The following is a 13,645-nucleotide window of genomic DNA, read 5'->3' as shown; positions in this document are numbered from 1 at the left end:
CACCCTACATGTTACATCAGATCTACACAAGATACACTGGTGTCTCACATGTTGTGCAGAGAAACAATGTTTTTTAAAAGATATCAGTCAACAATGAAAGGTCAGACTGCCAAGAACAAAAATTGCAAGAGTTTCAAAGACTTCTTATTAAAAACTTATAAAGAGAAACCAGCAAAACCTGAATAGAAAATTCAAAGGTCATTGTGAAATTTCACATTGATAGGCCACCCATTTTTAGAGAAAAAACAGGAATACATCCATCATTTAAAGTCCATTTTATAACACAACCCTAAATATGGTGTCACTACCAGGCAACACCATAAAATCTATTTATGTGTATTGTAACATAAAATCTATTATATGTTGTAACATTACATATAAGTGCTAAGAACGTGGTATAGGTGTGTGTATATATAAAATGTATAACTGCGTCCTTAAAATCACCAATTGCATTGGATAAATAAGTATCTGCAGTTAGATACCTCAGTATTTGTAGTATTCAAGGTATTTCCTATGATGTATCCATATATTTTACCTCTATGTATGGAAGTCAACGTAGTCCCTACATGGGACTTAAGTGGTGCATGGCCCCTTGTGCTGATTTTCCATACCGGGATGAATTTTACCCATAGTGAAGAATATAGGCTGGGCCCAGGGCATCCATGATTCACCAGGTTGCTGCAGAATTCAGGAATCTTGCCACACAGTACATGAGGCCTTCAGTACAGGGAGCTACTAGAAAATACTGAGATAACCTTATCTCACATAAAAATTGCAAGCTTTTAAACACTTTTTAAATGCCCATCTGTGCATTATCATGGGAGAGATGCTGTGAGCTTTAGTTTAACTACATAATGTTTTCTATCCCGATGCCCTGGTTATAGTTGCTCATAACTCTGAAATTTTCATTTTTCAGAATGAAATTTTCCAAGCTTGGAGTCTGTCCAAAGATGAACTTTTTTGAAAAGATTGAGCAGAAATGATTCATCCATTTTTGCATATAGTGGGAATGGAAAAGAATATACGTTTCTGATTATAAAAACCTCTAGTTACCTGTTTTGAACACTCCTACAGTTGGGATTAGAAATTTGAAAATTAACAAGGAAACAACTGTATTTATGTCTTCAACTGTTTTGGCAAAACTTGTTTTTGTTCTGACACTGTGATGATCGCACGGTGCTTATTTTTGCTAGCATGTATTTTAAGAAGGTGAGATAGACATTCATACATGGCTAATTTAGTGCCCAAGACAGTACTGATGTGCACTTAGCTGGAAGTAGACTCCACTGGGGCACTAGGCTTGATCCCTGCAGAACTTTTGAGGTAGAAAGGGGTTAGGGAGAGCTACTGTGCACTTTGGAAAATTTCTAGAAGGATGCCATGCCAGAACTTCACCTTAGCTGCATAGTTGGGGAAGGAGTGAAGACTGTATTATAATACATAAGGTTTGTTCGGGTGCAACCCTAATATTGGCATTCCAGACTTTTGATTTCTTAATCAAGCAGCCTAAATATTTCCTTAACTTAGCTTGGTTGGGTGGCTTTACCTTAATATTTAGGGGTTTTTTAAGCTAGCCTAAAATACTTATATAGCTCTTAACTTTTCCGTTTATTTTAGATATCCTTTAAAGACTATAGACTTTAACATATTAGACTAAATAGTCTCTTGGTGACTTTTGTATATCATGAATGTTAGTTCTGATTATGAACAGAGTGCTTGAATTTGACACGGCTCTGCTTCAGGCTGCAAAGTGTTTGAAACTAAAGAGACAGTGTTGAGGGGATTGTGGAGTTATGTAATATGAAAGATTTATGAAAAGCAGCTTTTTTTCATTTCCAGGGAGTGAAATGAAATTTTTTCCACAATATGAATAGTCTTGGGCACTAGTATCAACAAATTTTGAAATCCTGTTGGCCCTTTAGGCTTATGTTTTTTAAACATTATGCTATTTTAAATTGAAATGTAAGTACATTTGGATAATAAAGAAAACAGTATTCCAATTTTGTGAATGAAATCTGGCCCCACTGAGGTCAAATCTGTTTTGCCAAATGCGGCCAGGAGTTCACCCTGGGTAACAATGACTCATACTAACATATTCCTGCAGGAGGTCCTCCAAAGCTGCGGGACCAGCGGACCTTCCGCAGGCAAGCCGAAGGCAGTCTGCCTGCCCTGCTTGGGGCGGCAAAATGCCTAGAGCCGCCCCTGCCCATGGATAAACAGTTAACATGCCTCATCCCTGTATCTCCAAAACAGATGTTTGGTGGCCTGAACCTAGGTGAAAGATTTGGACTTCCCAGCCTCACAGAAATGATTGTCATTGTCATTTTGGATTATGCCAAACCTTCCAGAGCTGTCCTCAAAAATAGACTCATAGTGCCTTCTGACCTTTAAAGTCTATCATGATCATCTAGAATGACCTCCTGCACATTGCAGGTCATAAAACCTCACCTACCCATTCCTGTAATCAGGATCAGCAGAAGCTTCCTATCAGTGGGGGGCCACCAGTGCCTGAACTAACCATAGCCCCACCCTGTGCACCACCCCTCCTCCTGCCCTGTGCCTCCCCTTCCCCCCAAGACCCCTGCATCTTCCCCATCGCTCATCCTTATGGCTGGTTAAAAAGTGGAGGGGGGCATGGCCACATACCCCCAGCCCCCCACCCCCTCTGTTCTGGCACCCCACCTGTAATAGACTCCTAACCTTTGGCTAAGTTACTGAAGTCCTCAGATCATGATTTAAAGACTACAAGTTACAGAGAATCCACCATTTATACTAGTTTAAACCTGCAAGTGACCCATGCCCCATGCTTCAGAGGAAGGCAAAAAAAACCCCAGGGTTTCTGCCAATCTGACCTGGGGGAAAATTTCTTCCCGACCCCAAATATGGCATTCAGTTAGACCCTAAGCATGTGGCCAAGACCCGGCAACCAGACACCTGGGAAAGAATTATCTGTAGTAACTCAGAGTTCTCCCCATCTCCTGTCACCAGCCATTGGAGATATTTGCTGCTAGCAGTTGCAGATCAGCTACATGCCATTGTGGGCAGTCTCATCATACCATCCCCTCCATAAATTTATCAAGTAGTACATAAAGGAGTAAGATGTTCATACATTTCATTTCTATCTAATTACTAAATACATCACATATTTTGAACCCATGTTCATATTTGATTCACACTTAAATCATCTGGTGTTATGTCACTGCATACTGCACATTGTTAACTTCATAAGTGCTAAGGTTCTAAAATATGTAAAATTAATTAATCTTACCCCATACTATGGGATATTTTCTCCTGTATTTGTTATTATGCTTTTCTATTTTGAGTCTTTATCTGAAAGTGTAAAAACAAATCCAACACATTTGGTCCATAGCAAGTTGACAGGTTGCAATATTCTAATGTATTCCATAACTGATTGGCCAATGCAATGATTTATCTTCTGGATACATTAAGTCTTAGAGACGATATTTCTAGGAAGTAATATGTGGGATTCCAACCTCCTTACTTGTATTGTATTATGTGCATGTATACAGTTCATTTCCATGATAATGGGAGGGGGAGGATTGTTGTAAATAGCGAAATGGAGTAATTCAGTGCTGTCATATTCTAAATAGTGTGCGCTAAATTCTGCCCACAGGCAACTTCCATGGAACTCAATAGCAGTTGCCTGTGCCTGACTTTAAACTAACCAGTTTTAAACTAGCCACAGCAACACATGCTTCAGTGTGAGCTAGCCACTGCAAGTAATTTCTAAGAGTTCCAGGGACTTATAGATTGGAGTGCATGTGCTGCAACTTCACTTCTCCGAGACCAGAGATACCCAAACTTTAATCTAGCTATGTCTTCTTGACACGGTGTGATTGCAGTATAGACATACACTAAAAATAGATTTTGGCCCTGTATATTTTTCCCTTGTACACTCCATTGTTCTTTTTTTTTCTTCTTCCAAAAATCAATAAAGGTGAAGGTGACACATTAAATTTAATTCAGAATCAGAGCTGGCTGAATACGGTACACATTTTTCTCAAATATTCATTTTTAATTTTAAATGGATTCAGACACCTTTTGTGTTTACCTTCTAGGAATAGTTCAGGAAATAAGTTTACCGGCAGAATGTTTGCTGGAACAGCAAATTTTAATCAAATATTTTAGGACATTCATGGAAAGTGAATTTCACATTTGTAATCACAAGTACTTGAGATGGAAACCCCAAAAAAGTTACTCTTATGAAATTAGGGACAGAAAAATGTCAGATGAGACAGGTCCTTTCAGAATAACTCCACATGTGAATGTCAAAAATTCACAATGAACTACTTTCTAATAATCTACAGTGGTAGATTGTTATTCACAGAATAGATTCACATTAATTATTCACCCAAAAGTCCAATACATAGAATCATAGTCCTCAATACCCATTTCCCCCATTATGCCGACTGGTAATTATCCATTTCATTAAGGGTTGGTTGGATCACTTATATTTAGTTGATTTTCATTTAGTTATTTTTGTTTGTTTTTAAATATAGTGTATTTAAATATGTATTTAATGCATACTTCCACACTGGCATAAATAGATATTTTACATATTTTAATTATATCCCTAACCTCCATCCTGCCTGTTGTTCTTTAAGACCCAGTTCTGCTATCCATGCAGTTGGACCCCTATGTGACTTCTATGCTGGTGGAAGGGTCCACCCTTACAAACTGCAGGATTGGCCTTTAGATGGAAATCTCTTTGGGCCATTGACTGTGGCTTTCGATGCTTCTACAGCACATAGCACAATAGGGCCAAAATCCTGACTGGGGCATCTGAGCACTATCAAACTAGAAATAATTAATAATAATTAATAAATGGTTGAAAGGCCAACCCGCAAAAATGATCAGAATGTTTGCTGGTTCAGGCTGACAAGAGGGTAATTATTAGATTTGCTATTACAAGCAAAATCATGCCTTTCGGTTGCAAGTGTCAACTGTTGTTTCCCATGGAAAATAACAGAAGTATAGTTCATAATCCTGGGGAAAGAGTATCCCTCCACATGCCAGTCCATATGCCAGTCAGCAGCATATATGGGCCATAAAGACACTGCACGTGGCTGGGGAGAATTCCCCCACTGCAGAAGCAATGTAGGGTTGATTTAATCAGCTCAATGCTGCCCTCGCTAGTGATGGAGACAGGGCAGAAGGGGTATTTATTTGTTTTACTGCAGTGCTATAGCAATTCTAGGCTGTTCCATGCTTCATAATGAGTTTTGGGAGGCTGACATATATTAGAGCTCCCCCATGACTGCTATAATTTATGCCAGGGACCACACCAGTTCCCCCACCACCACCACCACCAACTGACCAAAAGTCCATACAGAGCAGAGAAGGTTTAAAGCCACCTCTGTCTTCCTTCCCACTGGGTTGTGTACTCTGGTGTGTGCTTAAAACACAGCATAAAACTGTTTTGTTAATTTAGGCAGAAATTATTTTACTTTGAATTTTAAAGATTTTGTATCATTTCATCTATCATTAATTGTGAACTGGATCAATAGATTCTTTCAGTTAACATATATGAGAAACAATAGTTTAAGCCTGCACAGAAAAAGCATGACTTTGCTTGGAACTTTAGTGTTAATAAATAACTTCCTGTCTGTCAAAATTAACTTATTGAGCATCCAGCCTACATTCCTGGCTCAACCAAAATTTCTATTCACTTCAGTGAGAGTGTTGCCTGAGTCCATACTCTGTGACAGGTCCCTTAAAATTTATGTTTTAGCCAGAAAAATTAGCATAAAATAGCTCCTTATAAGCAATAAAAAGGCTTTTACATTTTAAAAAAAGTGTGAAATCAGGGTTCATAAACTGGTTCTATAATAAAAGAGCTCAGAGTCACTTTCATTGTAAAATCAGTTCTTGCATCCTGAACAAATTTACAGATACAAATACATGTAATGTATAGCATCCAAGAAGTCAGTAATATACATTAGTGTACTTTAAGCAAGTCATATTGAGATACGATTCTTGAAGACATATTCCTGAATATATTCGGACGTAGAAACTTGATCATTCTGAAAAAAGAAAGTTTAGATAGAACCTTTGCACTGGGGCTCAGTTTTCCATGTCCAGCTGACATGACTAGTCAGTCCAATTGAAGCCAAAATGACTACTCACATTATTAAGGAATGCAGAATTGAGCTCTTAATAAAATCATTGGGAGTTTTGTCTGAGTGAGGACTACAACACAGAGCTATGAAAGTGCATGTTGTTTTTATGCAGTAAAATGAATATTTCATCTTTTTCATTATTACAGATCACATTAGTTTGCTTTAATTCAGATCAGTATGGTAGCATGTTCCAGGATTTTAGTATTTTAAGTTTTATAACAATGTGGCTGTGATCTTTACATTTTGGGAGATTCATTAGAATTGGCTACAGTTCTGTAATGATGGAAAAGGCAGCCTCAGCAACTTGTATACAAAGTTAGAGTTGACCTTTAAAATAGGAATAAATAACATATATACTGTGCATAAGTAGAAAAGGATTGCTAGTGAAATAAAAATATGGATATTTACATTTTCTTCCATAAGTTTCCAGTGACTAAAAGTACAACAGTTCTTTAAATAAATACCTTCCAATGTTCTCATTGGATGCTGCATATTTTAACCAATTATATTATAAATTTTTCAAACAAAGTCACAGATAATTTATATATCTATGTTTAAAGTAAATTTTCAAAATGACAGATTGGGGGGATAGGAGGTTGGCTTTCTAAATATCTTTCTTGAAGCAGTGTCCTGTATCCTATCAGTTCAGTTTTCATAAGCAAATTTTACTTTTTAAAAAGAGCTTCCTCTAATTTGACTTTTTCATATCTTCATAAATAATATTTCCCCAGGGAAATAACTAACATAAAAGATGAGTAAATAAAAATATTAACAATGTTTAATTTATCTGAAGAAAAAAAGGAGCCAGGGCACTTCTGGATCCAAGTACTTGAGTATCTTGTAAAGCTCCTGGAAATAAAGTTGTGCCTTTAGAGAAAGGCTCCAAACTTACCTATATGAAAAAGATTTTGCACATAGTTCTTCCTTTGTGCTGGAGGGAGAGAAGATAATGCTGCCTGCTGGTCACCTCTAATCCGGCTTTGCAGCCCTAGGATCAGTTCAGGGATCAGGGATCATGGATGCTCTTTGCTGGAGTAGTGCATCGGGTTAGTGTGCCTGACTCACGAGCGCCTTACTGAGCGTGTTTGGGGAGAGAGGGAGATGGAGATGGCTACGGGAAAGGCATGGGAGAGGGGGCGGGGGCTCATGGTCTGAGTACACAGCTTCCATCTGCTGCGACCCATCTCTACTGCAGGAACAGTCGGGGGATTTGGAGGGAGCCTGGATTTGTTGGAGACAGGAGAGAAGCGGTGTGAATGGCTGGAGAAGGGAAGTCCGGGCTCGGGATAAAATTGCGCGTGCAGTGCTAGATTCTCCTCCCCGTCGGATTGTCCTCCCTGCCTCTTACTGACAACGCCGAAGTGATAGAGTGAAGCTGCTGCCCGCGGCCGGAGAGAGACTTGATTCATTGACCTGCCACTACACCCTGAGCCCGGCTAAGCACTCGGAGACATGCTTGTGGTGATTAAAGGGACTGGGGGGAGTCCTAATTGTCCGGCTGAAGGATGGGGGCGGGAGGAGGGGGCGTTTCTGCCATTAAGCACAAAGTCCCTCCCTGACCAACAGCCCCTTTGCACTGTGTGTGTGTCCCACATCTGTGCACAGCTAGAGCCATCAATAAGAGTTCAGTTAATCTGAACAAAGTGACCATTCCTTGTTCATGGCTTTAGCCACATGTACCCTGTGTGGTCCATGAAATCTAGTTTTGGGGGGGGGGTAGGGGGGAATATTTTTCTTCAGAAATGTTCTTTTAATTTGAATTAATAAATGTCTGTTTGAACTTTATAATGAGGTAATATCTTTTATTGGCCCAACTTCTACTGGTGAAAGAGACACAGAGCTCTTCTTCACTCCAAAGCTTGCCTCTTTCGCCAACAGAAGTTGGGCCAGCAGAAGATGTTACCTCACCCACTTTGTCTCTAATATCCTGGGACCAACACAGCTACAACAACGCTGTAACCTTTATCACAGTTTTTGGGGAAATTATGTTCTGCTCACACAAAAAGCAGAAAGAATTTCTTCCAAAGAGGAATACATTTCAAAAGCTTGTATTACCATAGGGGGAACAGTAGCAGGCCCTAAAATTGTTTGCCTAACATTTTCTGTTTAGAGCCCCTATTTTCAGTCCTGTTCTATTTTTTCAAGCCAGGGCCACTTGGGCTGAAACTTTCCATGCATGCTGTCTGCCTCAGGCTGCAGTTTTCTGGAAAATTTCAGTTAAAATCATTCAAATGTTTCTGAGAATTCAATTAGGGGAAAAGGTTGTTTTGCCAATACAAAAAAAATGTTTCTATAACCCTTACAAACATACTGGCGTACTGCTTGCTGCCTGTGAGCACTGCTCGCTACAGAACAAGAGGAAAGTCAAATCAGGGAACCATTTCTGGAGTTTTTCTTTTTTCCATCAGAAATTTCATCCACTGGATCAGGACTAAGGACAGGAAAGCATAAGCAATTTCTGACAGGGTTTAAAGTCAGCTATCAGAAACTGTCTGGGGCTAAGGAAAGGTGGCGGGAAGCAATTTCTGACAGGATCGCCACCATCTATCAGAATGTACTATAGTTGGTCCAGGGGATAAGGAAAGGTTAGGGAAGCATATTTTGACAGGGCTCATTCTCACTTCTCAGAATTTAGTACCTTTGAACCAAGATGACAAGATAAGGTGAGAGAGAAAATCCTGACTGTTCATTCTCAACTCTCAGAAATTGCTACCCATGGGCCAAGATGATGACAACAGTTCAGGTAAGCAAATTCTGAGAGGCTTCTTGTCACCCACTAGATTTTGGTACTTGTGGCCCAGGGAGGAGATGGAAGCATGTTTTATTATGGTAGAAAAAATGATAGGTAGTTATTGCCAGTGTTGTTACCGATAGGAAATTCTGATAATGAGGGTGATCCTGACTGTGCATGCCATGAAGAACTCTCCAGCTACAAGTATCAAGGGGTAGCCATGTTAGTCTGTATCCACAAAAACAGATTTCATGGGTAAAAAAACCTTATTTCTTCAGATGCATGGAAGTGAGGAAACAGATTGACAGAGCGAAACGGGTACCCAGAAATCACCTACTACAAGACAGGCCCAAAAAGAAAGTAACAGAACACCACTAGCTATCACCTACAGCCCCCAGCTAAAACCTCTCCAGCGCATTATCAATGATATACAACCTATCCTGGAAACCCTCACTCTCACAGACCTTGGGAGGCAGGCCAGTCCTTGCTTAGAGACAACCCCCCAACCTGAAGCAAATACTCACCAGCAACTACACACCACACCCCAGAAACACCAACCCAGGAACCAATTCCTGTAGCAAACCTCGTTGCCTACTCTTTCCCCATATCTACTCTAGCAATACCATCAGAGGACCCAGCCACATAAGCCACACCATCAAGGGCTCATTCACCTGCACATCTACTAATGTGATATATGCCATCATGTGCCAGCAATGCCCTTCTGCCATGTACATTGGCCAAACCGGACAGTCCCTACATAAAAGAATAAATGGACACAAATCAGACATCAGGAATGGTAACATACAAAAGCCAGTAGGTGAACATTTCAATCTCCCTGGACATTCTATAACAGATTTAAAAGTAACTATTCTTGAACAAAAAAACTTCAGAAGCAGACTTCAAAGAGAAACAGCAGAACTAAAATTAATTTGCACATTTAATTTGGGCTTGAATAGGGACTGGGAGTGGCTGGCTCATTAAAAAAGTAGCTTTTCCTCTCCTGGAATTGACACCTCCTCATCCACCCTGATCGAATTGGCCCTGTCAACACTGGTTCTCCACCTGTGAGGTTCGCCCTTCTCTTCATGTGTCATTATATAATGCCTGCATCTGTAACTTTCACTCCATGCATCTGAAGAAGTGAGGTTTTTACCCCCCGAAAGCTTATGCCCAAATAAATCTGTTAGTCTTTAAGGTGCTGCAGGACTCCTTGTTTTTTTTCTCCAGCTACAGAACAACAACAGCAATAGTGATTAAAGTTAAAAGTAGGAGGGAAAGAACAGCTCCCACTTCCAGAGCTCTCAATAGCAAAACTGGAGCAGATTTTGCTGCTCCCTTGCTTTTCTGTTATTGCCTAAAGCCTTTTTTAAATTAAAGAAATATAAAATCATACATATACTGCAAATGTTGAAGCTTGATCTGATTATATGCTGAGCTATGCCTGCACAGAGCTACCCTTCCTATCTTCATAACTGGGACACACTCTCTCTAGCTATGTTCCATGTACAGCATTTATTTTTCATTTATCAAACAAGCAGAAAGGAAGCCTTAAAACACACTGAAATACACAAAACCCCTGGTTATTTTCACCACAGAACAGCTGCCACTGAGGGAGACAACATATTTCAATCCCATGTGGTGTTTTATAAAATTCAAATTAAGAAAACAGTTTAAGAGTTTATACCATTACCAGTGTGCTGCCAGCACCAATGCGTTAGTTTGCTCATTTTTTTCTCTTTTCTATTCTGAGATTATTGTAGGATTTTGGAAAGCTAATGGGAAACACTGACGGTCCTACTTCGTTTCAAGGATTATTGTTTTAGAGATTTCATATTACCTGGGTCTGTCAATGTTTCTGGTTTCCCTCTGACTGTAAGTCACGCAGGAATTTAGTCTGAAAAAGAATCTGGCCAAGATTTTCTCAAGTGTTTATTATTATTCGTTTCAGGGGGGTAGTCGTGTTAGTCTGTATCAGCAAAAACAACAAGGAGTCCCTTTGGCACCTTAGAGACTAACACATTTATTTGGGCATCAGCTTTCGTGGGCTTAGAACCCAGTTAATCGGATGCATGAAGTGAAAAATACAGGAGCAGGTATAAATACTTGAAAGGAGAGGGTTGCTTTACTAAGTGTGAAGTCAGTCTAATGACGTAAATCAATTAACAGCAGGATAGCAAGGGAGGAAAAATAACTTTTGAAGTGGTAAGAGAGTGGCCCATAACAGACAGTTGACAAGGTGTGAGTAACAGTAGGGGGAAATTAGTATTGAGGAAATTAAGTTTAGGTTTTGTAATGACCCAACCATTCCCAGTCTTTAGTCAGGCCTAATCTAATGGTATCCAGTTTGCAAATTAATTCCAGTTCTGCAGCTTCACGTTGGAGTCTGTTTTTGAAGGTTTTTTGTTTGTTTGTTTGTTTTTGAATAATTGCCACTTTTAGGTCTGTTATTGAGTGACCAGAGAGATTATAGTGTTCTCCTACTGGTTTTTGAATGTTATGATTCCTGATGTCAGATTTGTATCTATTTATTCTTTTGCGTAGAGACTATCCGGTTTGGCCAATGTACATGGCAGAGGGACATTGCTGGCACATGGTGGCATATATCACATTGTAGGTGATATGCAGGTGAACGAGCCCCGGATGGTGTGGCTGATGTGGTTAGTTCCTATGATGGTGTCTCTTGAATATATATATGTGGACAGAGTTGGCACCGGGGTTTGTAGCAGGGTTTGGTTCCTGGGTTGGTGTTTTTGTTGTGTGGTGTGTAGTTGCTGGTGAGTATTTGCTTCAGGTTGTGGGGGCTGTCTGTAGGCAAGGACTGGCCTGACTCCCAAGGTCTGTGAGAGTGAGGGATCGGTCTTCAGGATAGGTTGTAGATCCTTGGTGATGCTCTGGAAAGGTTTTAGCTGGGGGCTGTAGGTGATGACTAGTGGCATTCTGTTACATTCTTTGTTGGGCCTGTCTTGTAGTAGGTGATTTCTCGGTACCCTTCTGGCTCTATCTGTTTCTTCACTTCACCAGGTGAGTACTGCAGTTTTAAGAATGCTTGATAGAGATTCTGTAGGTGTTTGTCTCTGTCTGAGGGATCGGAGCAAATGCAGTTGTATCTTAGAGCTTGGCTGTAGACAATGGAAGAGAAAAAGAAACAGATTGACAGTGAAGTCACCTTCTACAAGACTACTACTGAGAAGTCACCTACTACAAGACTGGCCCAACAAAGAAAGTAACAGAACGCCACTAGCCATCTTGGGCAGCTATAGCACTTATATCACTATAGCAATACTGAATGATAGTAGCCTTTGATCAGCCTGAATCAGAATTTCCTGAAATAACATCTTTACAGTAATGAATATGCCAGTGTCAATCAGAGCCATGCAGATAAAATAAACAATATTAGAATTAAACCCAGTTAGTGTACATTAAGCTATTAAGTTTGCCAATAAAACAGATTAATGTAAATGAAAGTTCTTCCTCTCTCTAACGCTATTCATTTTTATTGTGATTTGGGCTTGCAATGCACATAGGGTCAAATTCTGCATTAACATCTGTGTTCCAAGTCACAGACATGTCAACCCTACAAGGTGCCCTCGGTTCCCATTGAGATTATTTTGTAGGACCAGAATCTGGCTAGAACAAGATATATTTAATTTTATTGATATTGGGCTTGATTGCAGTACACATTCATTTTCAGTTGTGTCTAACTAAGTCAAAGGGACTTCTTGTGGAGTAAGATACTACATAGTTATTATTTATTCTGGCTTCTTAGGACACATTCTTGTCTACTCCCATATGCTTAATCTCATTTTTATCCTTAATCTAAATCCAGGAGATTTATTTTAAATTGTCATAAACATATATTTGTGGCTATACAGTTTAAGCATAATTATACAACAATTTTGCTATATATTTCCTGATAATGAATAAGCATTATATATAATTTCAAAATAGATGTTTAGTATTCATATTTCAGCTGAAAAAAACCCTTTGTCACAATCTATAGAAATACAAAATGTAGATGGACACTGGAAATGTATTGACCCATATGTTCCTAGTAATTTTCTGCTAGTGACAGAATAATTGGTGCTAAGGCCCATGCTTCCTTTCAAATCATTGTTTTGTGGTTGATGAGGCTACCGGCAGGTTCAATTGCTAGTTCAAAGCTTCAGCCATCTGTAGAACAATTTGTAGGATGGGAAAATCAGATGACTCCCTCCCCAGGCTGACAAATGATGGGATTGGTTCAAACAATGTCTAGCAAAAGAGAATCCTTGATATAGAACATTTGTTGTAAAACAAGGATTAAATGTACTATATCAGATTCTATGGTGCTCTATGACTGTTTTGTGCTATATCAGATGTGGAATCTGGCACTAAAGTCACCTTAGCAAGCTCAGGGAGAATGACTACAGTGTAAAAGGGATCCTCCGGTGGTTTGAAGCTGATGTAAGAACTACCACTTATTTTTCTTGCTCACAGTGTAGCAAGTTAAAAAAGATACAGCCAAGGAAATGGTATGCTGCTGGGATATGCCTGTACCATGCTGATCCTCTGCTGCAGTTTCAGGTCCTTGTGACTATTTGCAGCCTGCAAAGTTTGAATACAACCCGAGGGCCATTCTGAGTACTTGATCCTCCATTGCTATTGTAGCAGGGTAGTTACCCGCTCCTGCCTTGAGGGGTTTAAAAAGTGGCCTGGGAGGGCTTGAAAGCTGCAGCTCTAAAATCTGGGCTGATTGGGGAAGCAGCCGCAGCTGGGCCAGGTCCCAATCAGGCCC

The 13,645-nt window shown here is 39.8% G+C and overlaps 1 protein-coding gene across 7 annotated transcripts in view; it reads right to left on the bottom strand.

The window, feature by feature from the left end:
* The window catches only part of LOC120368704 (gamma-aminobutyric acid receptor subunit pi-like), an 88,872-nt gene that overhangs the window by 65,999 nt on the left and 9,228 nt on the right, over positions 1-13,645 (bottom strand). The window contains exons 1-2 of one of the 7 annotated variants that reach the window (XM_039481113.1): positions 7,033-7,851; positions 3,269-3,330 (exon numbers count right to left, since the gene is read on the bottom strand). The exons of 5 other annotated variants lie outside the window; for them this stretch is intronic. The gene's annotated coding sequence lies outside the window, so the exon portion shown is untranslated. Of the gene's footprint in view, positions 1-3,268; positions 3,331-7,032; positions 7,852-13,645 lie in introns of those variants that run through there. One more of the 7 variants, XM_039481112.1, reaches the window with a different exon arrangement.

Source organism: Mauremys reevesii, linkage group 7 (assembly GCF_016161935.1).
Source record: "Mauremys reevesii isolate NIE-2019 linkage group 7, ASM1616193v1, whole genome shotgun sequence".
Lineage (NCBI taxonomy): Eukaryota > Metazoa > Chordata > Testudines > Geoemydidae > Mauremys > Mauremys reevesii.
This window is presented reverse-complemented; position numbering and strand designations above follow the sequence as displayed.